This window comes from Macaca nemestrina, chromosome 11 (assembly GCF_043159975.1).
Source record: "Macaca nemestrina isolate mMacNem1 chromosome 11, mMacNem.hap1, whole genome shotgun sequence".
Taxonomy (NCBI): domain Eukaryota; kingdom Metazoa; phylum Chordata; class Mammalia; order Primates; family Cercopithecidae; genus Macaca; species Macaca nemestrina.
Window position 1 is genome coordinate 132,796,014 of NC_092135.1, and position 10,972 is coordinate 132,806,985.

Here is a 10,972-nt window from a genome sequence, read left to right on the forward strand (position 1 = left end):
GCATTCAGTTGCTGAAAATGTCACAGCAGCCACTCGCTGCTAGCTTTTAGGCAAGAAAATGTGCATTCTTTCAGAAATTCAGGGAAAGCCGTTGTCTCTATGAAACAGAAAGTCCAAAGCAATTGCGCAGCTGCACGATGTTCAGCACATGACGTGGATTCTTCTCACATCTGCCTCTTCCTTAAGATGTGTAAAAATGATTATGTGATTCTAAATTTGGAAACTTACCTTATTGTATGCACCAGGGACCCAGCAGAAATTTTTTATATCATATTCAAGAATATCAAGCGGTACCAGGACACTGATTTGGCTAGCATAAATGTTACAATTGCTAAATACATGGAGTCAGACTACCAAAAGATTCATTTGTTTCAATCAATAAATATTCATTGAACACTGAGACTCTGTGAGACCCTGTGCCAGAACCAGGGAATGCAGTAGAGAAAGATCAGCCTAGTTCTGCCCCAGGCATTAAGCTTCCCACCATGTACACTGGGGCACTTCATCAACAGCAGGGTTATGGCCCGCCTTGGTCATGAGCATAAAGACCATTGCTATTAATCTTTGTAGTAAAGCCCTGCAGAGATGGGAGTGGGAGCCCATCTCTTCTCTAACATTCCAACTCACATCTCTGCATTGCCCTGACAGTGAGCTTTCAACTTGCCCTTGTACTGTCCTGTCTCATGTTTCCCTTTGATCTAAAATGCCAATCTGCGCCTCTTCTATTGGCATACATCATTCAGCCAATCCTTCCATGCCTCGACTGCCTATAACACTTTTAATGGAGGGTCTTGCCCAAGGCTCCAAGCAGAAACAGCCATGCTCTCCTTTGTTGTGCATTGTGCAAGCCTCTGTGATGGTGTTACTATGCCAGGACCTCTAGACTATAATGCTACATGTATTAATCTATTAACAGCTCCTTCTCCAACCATTGTCCCAATTCTAGACGTGAGCTACTTGGGGACTGGGACATGTAGGACTTATGGGTTTAATAAATGAATGAATAAGTGAATGCAAAGCTGATACATACAGATTTTAGCCACAAAGAAAAATTTCCCCAGCCATTATTAATAGAATATGAGCTTTGAGTTGTTTTTCCAGCCTTAACAACAGCAGGGCTGAGTGTAGTAGCTCACACCTGTAGTCCCGGCACTTTGGGAGGCCGAGGTGGAAGGATCACATGAGGTCAGGAGCTCGAGATCAGCCTGGCCAACAACGGTGAAACCCCATCTCTACTAAAAATACAAAAATTAGCTGGATATGGTGGCAGGTGTCTGTAATCCCAGCTACTTGGGAGGCTGAGGCAGGAGAATTGTTTGAACCTGGGAGGTGGAGGTTGCAGTGAGCCAGGATTGCACCATTGCACTCCAGCCTGGGTAACAGAGTGAGATTCTACCTCAAAAAAAAAAAAAGAACAGCAGGATTGGGATGTAGGATGGCTGGAGGCGGAGGTATAACCTATGTCCATGAAGCTGAGAAGGACCAGTGGCTTGTAAAGAGCTTAGATCCATAACCCTGGACTCACTGCCCCTTGACTGTTGACAGATAGGACCCAGAAAAGTAGTGCCACAAAGCACGAAACAGAAAATCAACTATTGTCCCAATTCTATAAAAATAGACTCATTCAGTGTAACCCTGGGAGACTTGGTTGAGCTTGACCGAAACCCCAGTTCCACAGCCTGTGGCAGGTGGAAGCCCTCGCCATGATGCCTGGGTCTCCATAGCTTCACTCCTCTCCCTTCTGTGCTCCTGCCACCTCGTGGGCTGTCACTAGTGGATGCTGAGTCACAGAACTCTCCCCTTCAGTAGGATTCACAGGAAATCCATTCACATCAAACATTTTGTGATTTTTGTTAAGCTCGCACTGAAGATTTTGCTTGTCAAAGAAATAGTCATATCACTCACTGCACAAATATACTTGCACCAGTTTGCCTGTGTTGACGCTGCTTCCTTCTATTTTCTGACTCCTTTCCTTCTAGTACAGCCGAAATATTCCCCACTTGATTCAGGCCCTGTAGTTTAGTCCGTACCCAGTTCCTTTAAGAAATTAGCTTCTACCTCCACTCACTGTATCAACGAAATCCCTCTGAACAAATACAGGGCTCTCTCTTTAAGGACTTCCGGTGATTTTGACGTTCTTTCTCCCACTTCATCAAGTAGTTGTTAGAATTTAGTGTTTGCCTCCCCCAACCTCCCAATCCACAGGACTCTTCTTTAGATATTAGCATAAATCAGCATGATTTTTGGGAAAAAAATCGTATTTCCATGTTTACAGGGTCACTGCTTTCTGAGCAAAAGGTGCTGGCAACCTGGGTTAAAGGACGTTTAAATGGCAACAAACCTTGGAAGTTAAAGACAGTAACTTCTGGAGGGATTGGCAGCAGCGTCTCCCCTAGCGATGGGTGTTTATATTCCAATGGTTGATGGACCTAGAGACCTTCTCGTTCTCTCCCCAGAGAGCCTTTGTTTACATTTCAGAGCAAAAGCTCTTTCTCCTTCTCGACCTGGGGTGAGAAGAGGAAGAGCAGCTATGTCAGCAGCTTTTAGGTAAGCTCCAGAATTTATAATCTCGGAGCTCCTCTCCAGTGGCCCAAATTCCTACATCTGGATCTTGGTTTGTCACCCTGAGGGAGATGGATGCACGGGAATGGCACAATGATGGCTATGTGAGCAATTAAAAATCTGTCACTGATCTAGAAACCTGGTGTTTCCTAACAGAACGAACAAGCAAATAAGTAAAGTTATACAAGTAAAAGTTATAAAATGGATCTCTCAACATGAACTTTTTTTTTTTTTTTTTTGAGATGGAGTCTTGCTCTGTCGCCCAGGCTGGAGTGCAGTGGCGCGATCTCGGCTCACTGTAAGCTCTGCCTCGCAGGTTCACACCATTCTCCTGCCTCAACCTCCCGAGCAGCTGAGACTACAGACGCCAGCCGCCACGCCCAGCTAATTTTTTGCATTTTTAGTAGAGATGGGGTCTCCATCTCCTGACCTCATGATCCACCCACCTCAGCCTCCCAAAGTGCTGGGACTACAGGCATGAGCCACCACGCCAGGCCTGTTATTTCTTAGATAAATAGATTGGAACGAAGTAGAGGACTGTGTGAAGAAAAATGCAGGGAAGAAATTATTAACATCTCTGTGAATATATTTCATGGTGACGTGCCATGTATTTCATCAAACCTAAGATACCAAACATTATAAGATGCACTATTATTTTGTGCACCACTACAAAAGAAAGGAAAGCCTGCTGATTAAACTATAATGCGATGACTTCTAATACTTTAGAACTTTTATTTTGTTGAAAGAATTATTTTAGATTAAGATATAGATAAATCTGGCATATAAGTGACATAATTTAAGGTATTCCTAAAGCTTTTTTACATTTAAAGTCTGACACTTAGGGATTTCTTTTCAAATTTCAAGTGAACATCAGTGTCATTGATGTTCATGTTGCTGACACAGCATTTTTTTTAACCCTGGGAGTGATTACAATTGCACCTCACAAATAAGTCCTCAATGTCAATAATATCCTAATTGTTGTTGGACCAACAGAGACTGTAGGAAGCTGTCAAATGTAGTATACGTCCCAATTTCAAAGATATTGGAATGTGAAAAAATGTGTCTTTTGAATAATTAAAAATATGGTATATGAGATAGACTTTTTGACCTTAAAAAGAAGGAAAGGGGAGAAGACCCAGAAGTAGCAGTTGATTGAAGTTATTTTAATAAAAATGTAAAGAAAAACATGTCTCTTAACCACCATTCATGATCACAATAAACAATTTTAAGGTGACTTCAGTCAATTTCTGAATTTCCCTTTCAAAATTCCCAGTAAATGATTAACAATGAAAAGCCTTAGGCATATGAAAAATACATGGGCTGAAAAACAGGAACAGTACATATCTGTGAACCTAGAGACCTCTCGACTTTGAGGATTGATGTGAAAGACAGTACAGATGATCCTAGTTATGAGGGGATTCATCCTGATAAATCCATCGTAAGCTAAAAATATCGTAAGTCAAAAACTCACTTAACACACCTAACCTAACAATGAACACTATGGCTTCACCCAGCCTCCCTTAAATGTGCTGAGGATGCTTATATTAGCTGACTGACAGTAGGGCAAAATCATCTCACACAAAGCCTATTTTACAATAAAGTATTGAATATTTTATGTAATTTATTGAATACTGTACTGAAAGTGAAAAGTAGAATACTTGTATGGGTTTCTACCAAACGTGTAACACCACAGTAAAGCTGAAAAATCATTCAGCCAAACCTTCATTAAGTTGGGGACTGTCTATATGGACAGAAGTGGGTTGGAGGTATCCCAGCTGCTCTGATTCCACACATATGAGAGTGCAGCCCTTCTGGACAGTATTGGACAGGATATACTCAAATCTGCAAAGACAGAGTGGCAGGAGCTGAGCACAAGGGTAAGATGGTGTCTGATCAACAGGAATGACCTACTGACCACAGCAAGCGCTCCAGGGTCCTCACACCAAGCAAGCTGGTATTGGCTTCTAGGATCCCTGAGGCAGAAGTGGTGATGCTCCAGTGAGTGGAGCCTGCACCCCACACAGGGAAAAGAAACTTCTCTGGGGAGCCCAGTTCTACCCTTTGTGGTCTAGGACCTGACACACTGACTCTGTCTGATGCACTCACCAATGGGTCTCCAGAGCCCACTCAGAAACTGGCACAAAGCAGGTACTTGGGGGTTGGTTGGATTCATTCATTTTACACATATTTGAGAGCCCAAAAAGGAACAAACAGTGGTTGAATCACCGGGCGTATGGGAATAAACCAATGTCAGAGTCTCCAAGGAGGTTTACATTTTTTTTTTTTTTTTTTTTGAGACGGAGTCTCGCTCTGTAGCCCAGGCTGGAGTGCAGTGGCCGGATCTCAGCTCACTGCAAGCTCCGCCTCCCGGGTTCACGCCATTCTCCTGCCTCAGCCTCCCGAGTAGCTGGGACTACAGGCGCCTGCCACCTCGCCCGGCTAAGTTTTTGTATTTTCAGTAGAGACGGGGTTTCACTGTGTTAGCCAGGATGGTCTCGATCTCCTGACCTCGTGATCTGCCCGTCTCGGCCTCCCAAAGTGCTGGGATTACAGGCTTGAGCCACCGCGCCCGGCCGAGGTTTACATTCTAATAGAGGCCATAAAGAGATCAATATAGCCCAGGTCAGGAGGAGATGAGCCCAGAAAGGACAGGAAAGCATATAAGGGAGGCAGGACCTGGGGGAGAGGGGAGCGTGGCTGCCGCTGAAGTCAAATGGTGGGAATGAGGCTCACAGAAGTTGCTGGGGCAGCAGAGAAATGAATAAAACAATGGATTGAGTCCCACAGACACCTGAGGAAACAGCATTGCAGAAAGAGGGAAGAGCAAGGCCAACCCTCTGAAAAAATAAGCAAATGGATGCAACAGTGAATTTATGGGACTAACCTCCCTATCCTTCCAAACCCAAGCTTCCCGACTTCTATTTCACCTGAGACTAAAGATTTGCCCACATAATCTCTGAAAGAAATGTCCTCAAGTTCCCATTCTGAGCAAACAGCACCCTCCCTGGCTAAGAATGATGGGTGGGTGGGGGCGGGTGGAGGGTGAGGATGAAGTATAAAAGATGTATAAAAAGATGAAGGATGTATAAAAAGATGAAGGATGTATAAAAAGATGAAGGAGTTCAAGAGAAGGGCACAATTATGGTGAATTCGAACCGATGTCCCCTAAGAAGTGGACTTGCTCCAAGGAGCGGGAGAGAATTATTTCCAAAGCGTTTTTCTTCATACACAGTTTTTACTTTCAGTGTGATGAGAGAGACAAGGCAGTTCTAGAGAAAGAACATCATCCTGAGGTCAGCGAAAATTGCTTTCGGTAGAAAAGCTATTACCAAATTTTAAAACACAATAAAAGAGTTTAATAAGGTGCCTAGCTACAAAATAAATCTATAAAAATCAATAGCTTTGTTTTACACCACTAATAACCTGACACAAAATATAAGGGGAGGAAAATTCCATACACCACCACGATAAATATGAAATACACGGGACAATCTTCATGAGGTATGTCAATGTCCTAGATGAACACTTCAAAATGTACTTGCAGAGAGAAGACATCATGTTCATTAAAGGGAACAATTGAGATTGTGGTTTTCATTTTCCCTGTTGTAATGTTTCATTTCCTTTGTATTAATTTCCTCTGATGTCTGTATTCCCCACTACGCTGTAAACTTAATGATGGCAAAGACTCGGTTCCATTCTTTGCTGGGTACATATCCAAGTACATAGCCAAGTCTTGGGACATAGGAGGTGTTCAATACACATTAGTAGGATTAATGAGTGAAGATGGAGATGATCACAAAACTAAGTTGTCTTCAAGTGACCTCCAGAAAAATCCAGGATTCTGCCCTGAATCAAAAGAATGGTTTCAAAACATAGTGATTCTCGGGCAATCAGGAATTTAATTCTGCCAACAGAATATTCCTGGAGCTTCAGCAAAGAGTGTACATCCCAACACATTGAGGCATAGTAAAAGTGAAAAGGATGCTTCCGAGAAAATTATCATCTTGTGAAGCAGCAATAGCCAGGAGGCTCCTCTGACTTTTCCCAGCAGTCCTGGGGGTCAGAGAGGCTCCTTGAAATGTTCCAGAGACTTCTGGGAGAGCAGTAATTCCTCCAGAACTTCCAACATTGATTACATTGACAATATCACAGAAGGAAATGCTTGTTGTTTGAAACCAAACCTAACCTGACAGCTGCGGCCCTTTGGCCTTCTTAGAGGTGGAAATCAGAGAGCATAATCCACATAGAGGTGAAACTCAGTTTCCATTCCACTCCTTCTTCTTGACACTGGGAAGGAATGGAGAAGGAGCTACCCTTGAAATGGATACCCCACGGTTTAGCAGAAGACATTGATGAGTTTTCAGTCTGCAAGAAGAGGTCTAGAACCCAGTACTGGGGGCAAAAAACAGAGAGCACATAATCCTTCTGCATATGGAAAGGATTTGCTTTGAGGAAGGAGATGCCATGAGCAGAACAGGAAGTCAGAGAACAAACAAAATGGCAGCAGGACCCTGGAGCCCATGCTGGTGAGAATTGTCAAGGGATTGTCAGAGGAAGAAGTCCCAGTGCTCAGTTAAGTCAGGTTCATAAACAGTTATATGAATTGAGGAAAAGGAGCCAAGTTCCACATGTAGATTGGTACAAAGACTAGGAATTGGCTGTGAGAGGGAAGAGTTCAGCGAGGCTTTGAGTCCTGCCAGGAGTCAAACTCGGCTTGCAACAATCACAGGGAGATTGGCGGGAGGTAGGGAGGTCTGAGGGGGCAGGTGGATTACTTGGTGAAACTTGCAAGGAAGGGCCAAGACAGCTCGTCTGAGCCAAGGCCACCCTACCGGCAAGTCCCTGTTAGCCACACAGAAGGGGACGGTCTTGCTATTCCTTGCAGGACAAATCACCCTTGGAGAGCTACAGCCTGAGATGTTTACAACCTAGAGCTTCTCTGTAAGTTATCAGGAGACAAGTGAGAGTACAAATACACCAGATGAAGGCTGATGGAAAGAATTTGGGGCATTTGGGCTAAAAAGAGAAGTCCATGGGGGAACAAAATGGTCATCTTCAAAACATGGATGGAGTGTACTTATTATTGTTATGATTCTGGAGGGCAAATCGGGGTTAAAAGGTACAACTGGGAGGCCAGGCGCAGTGGTTCAAACCTGTAATCCCAGCACTTTGGGAGGCTGAGGCGGGCAGATCAACTTGAAGTTTGAGACCAGCCTAGCCAACATGATGAAACCCTGGCTCTACTAAAAAGTACAAAATTTAAAATTAGCTGGACATGGTGGTGGGCACCTGTAATCCCAGCTACTTGGGAGGCTGAGGCAGGAGAATCACTTGAACCTGGGAGGTAGAGGTTGCAGTGAGACAAGATTGCACTACTCCATTCCAGCCTGGGGGGCAGAGAAAGACTCCATCTCAAAAAAAAAAAAAAAGTGGAAATAGCAGGAAGAAATAACTTGCCTCAATACAAGAAAAATATTTCTGGCAATTCGAGAAGACAGAATGAGGGTGCCTTTCCGTGCACGTCAGTTCCTCTCTCACTGGGTAAGGTGGGTCCACAGGGCAGAGGAGGCAAGAGCCCGGCTCCAGGGTTTGAGGAGGGGCGTGGGGAATCTCTGGGGCAAGAGGAGGTGCTTCCATGGGATCTCTTGATAGAATTCGTCAAGGGTCCCAGCATGAACAGCAGCCCCAAGTGCCTCTGTGGGAAGTGGGAAGAAGTGGGAAGTGGGAAGTGGGAAGTGGGAAGCAGAGTTCCTCACAGACAGAATGCAGCTCCTCACCGCTTTGGGGAGCATTTCTGGGGTAAGAACAGACACTCTTGAGCAAACTCGGGGACAGTCAGACAAGGCCCTTACTGACTGTCAGGTGGGCTCTTTCCAAGGGAAAAGGTGGCCAGAGCATCTGCTTTCCAGAGTCACTGACTTCATGTCACAGAATGGAGGAAACATGGGGTACTCCCCTATTTAGAACGGCTCTCCGAGCTCTCAGCCCTGCCTAAGGGGCATTTGTGCTGAGAGCCCATAGGATTGGCTGGAAGGGTGTGGGAGCAAAAAGCCTGAGTGCACCACTAGAGAGATGCAAAGGGACGGGACATATCGTGACTGTCTTGGGAAAGGTCTTCTCCCTTCCTGTGCAGCAAGGGCCCAGGGAAGTGGCATCTAAATCAGTGGCTGTGTTGACGGCGATTACAATGAGAGGATCGGCATCGGCCGCCGTGTTCAGAGGCTCAAGGCAGCCCCCATTGCTCACAGTGGCCTCCCAGGTGCTGCTGACTAACCTGGTGCCACTGCAGTCAGCACAGGATCAGGAGCAGGAAGCCCTGAGTCTCCAATTTCAGAGAGCAGTTTTCATGGTCATGGGTGGCACCAGAGCGACGCAGCCTGGGCCTAAAGAAGAAATCGACTCTGGAGGGAGCAAGGGCTCCCAAATATCTCTGAGGACACCCTCTGGACGCTGTTGCTTTGGTCTTTTGGTGTTGCTAATGCCCTTGGCTTTATTTTTCCCCTCCCCTGCAGCATGTAGATTAATACAAATTCCCTGCATTTCCCATAACCCCGCCCCCAAAGCTGGGTTCCGTAACTTCTGAGCCTCGTGAAGCGCTCCAAGCATTGTGTTTCAGGATGAAACCAGCTCTCCGACGTTCCAAGGCAAGAAGCATTGACCAGCTAAATAGGATTTGGAAGTTCCGAAGAGCAGGCCGGGTAACACTTTTAGAGCAGTCTTAAAGCAGTGCCGTAGACAATTTTCTGGATCCTTGGATACAATAGCACAGGAAAATGTGGTTTATGTGGTCAAGCGTTGCTTACATGGGTTTAAAAAGAATATTGGCTTAAAATTGGCTGGCTCACATAAAGAGGAATTCTATAGCAAACATATCTCATCAACATGAGGCTGACTTGAGGCTCTTTTAACATGATTGAGTTAAAAGATTTCAAAAGAAAAGAAATGAACAATGTAATTTGCTCTTATTGCTCCTACTATTATACTTAAAGTGACATGTTTATTTCTATTTTAATAAAAGATAGAAGCTAAAAATTCTCTTAAGTGTGAAACAGCTGGGTTTAGAGAGGGTTTGATTAATTAAGCCAGTAAATGCCTCACAAAAACACTCGGGTAATTTGGCTGAAAGATAGTCTCTGCTCGGGAGAGGGCTGAGGCTGCAATCACGAAAAACACTATTTTGCTGAAAACAGAGCACGTCGGTGGAGAGCAGATTGAATCCCATAATCAAATTTGTCATTTTAAAGTAGGCTAGATTTCTCTCTTAGTACAGGCATTAATTGAATACAAGACAGCCATCACACTGTGTTTTCAATCTATAGTAAAAATAATCTTCGTTTCCCCAAGGCCCGCAGCTTTGATAAGAAGGCCGGAGTTTCTGGAGAAGAGCGTTGTGTTCCTCAGTCTGTAGACCCTGAGACACTGATTCACGGCAAGACTCACCGTGACAAGGTTTGTATTCCTCAAAACCAGAGATAAGCCAAGATTTTGCAAGGGACAAAAACCAACTCTAACTTAAGTGGAAAAGGAAAATTATTAGCTTATGGAGCTAAAGAACAGAGTGAAGACAGCAATAGCTACACTGCATTCAAACGACGTCCCTCTCTGTCACACACACACAGCACACACATGCACACACAGACACACTCTCTCTGGGTTGGCCTAATCCCTCTGGCCAGCTGTCCCTATAAGTCTATCATACACCGTAGAGCGCGATATTCTACAGCCTTAGTATCTCGCCCAAACAAGACAGGCTTCTCCCAGTTTTTAAAATCCAGGGAAGAACTCTAATCAGGCAGCTGAGGTCACAAGTCCGTGACTGGATCAGCCAGCAAGGCCAGGTGGACGGGTACCCTAATTGACTGGCCCACCAGAACCATATGTTTCAGGTGGGAGAAAGAGAAATCTTCTAAAAAAGGGGATGCAATCTTCTGAGAAGACAAAACATTACTACTCCATGCTAGCAAAGTTCTGATTCTGCCTTGTTTCCCAGAGCACAGACACAAAAGGCACAGGGAACCAAGGTGATCTACTTCTGACCTGTGCTGTCCAACATGGTGGCCACCAGCCATGTGTCTGTGAGCTCTTGAAATGTGCGTGAGACGTGCTGTAATGCAAAATACACCCTGAATTTTGAAGACATACTAAAAAAAAAAAAAAAAAAAAAAAAAAAAAAAAAAGAGTGTCAACATGGTGAAACCTCGACTCTACTAAAAAACACAAAAATTAGTTGGATGTGGTGGTACGCACCTGTAATCCCAGCTACTCAGGAGGCAGAGGCAGGATAATCACTTGAAACCTGGAGGCAGAGGTTGCAGTGAGCCAAGATCGTGCCACCACATTCCAGCCTGGGTGACAGAGTGAGACTCCATCAAAAACCAAAAAAAATCTCATGAGTAATGGTTTATATTAA

The 10,972-nt window shown here is 44.6% G+C and overlaps 1 long non-coding RNA gene across 1 annotated transcript in view; it reads left to right on the forward strand.

Moving 5' to 3' along the window:
• LOC112425218 (uncharacterized) overlaps nucleotides 1-10,011 on the forward strand; it is a 36,943-nt gene extending 26,932 nt beyond the window's left edge. Inside the window, exon 3 of the long non-coding RNA XR_003016285.2 lies at nucleotides 9,882-10,011. This is a non-coding gene — a long non-coding RNA (uncharacterized lncRNA). The remainder of the gene's footprint in view (nucleotides 1-9,881) is intronic.
• Nucleotides 10,012-10,972: the final 961 nt, after the last annotated feature.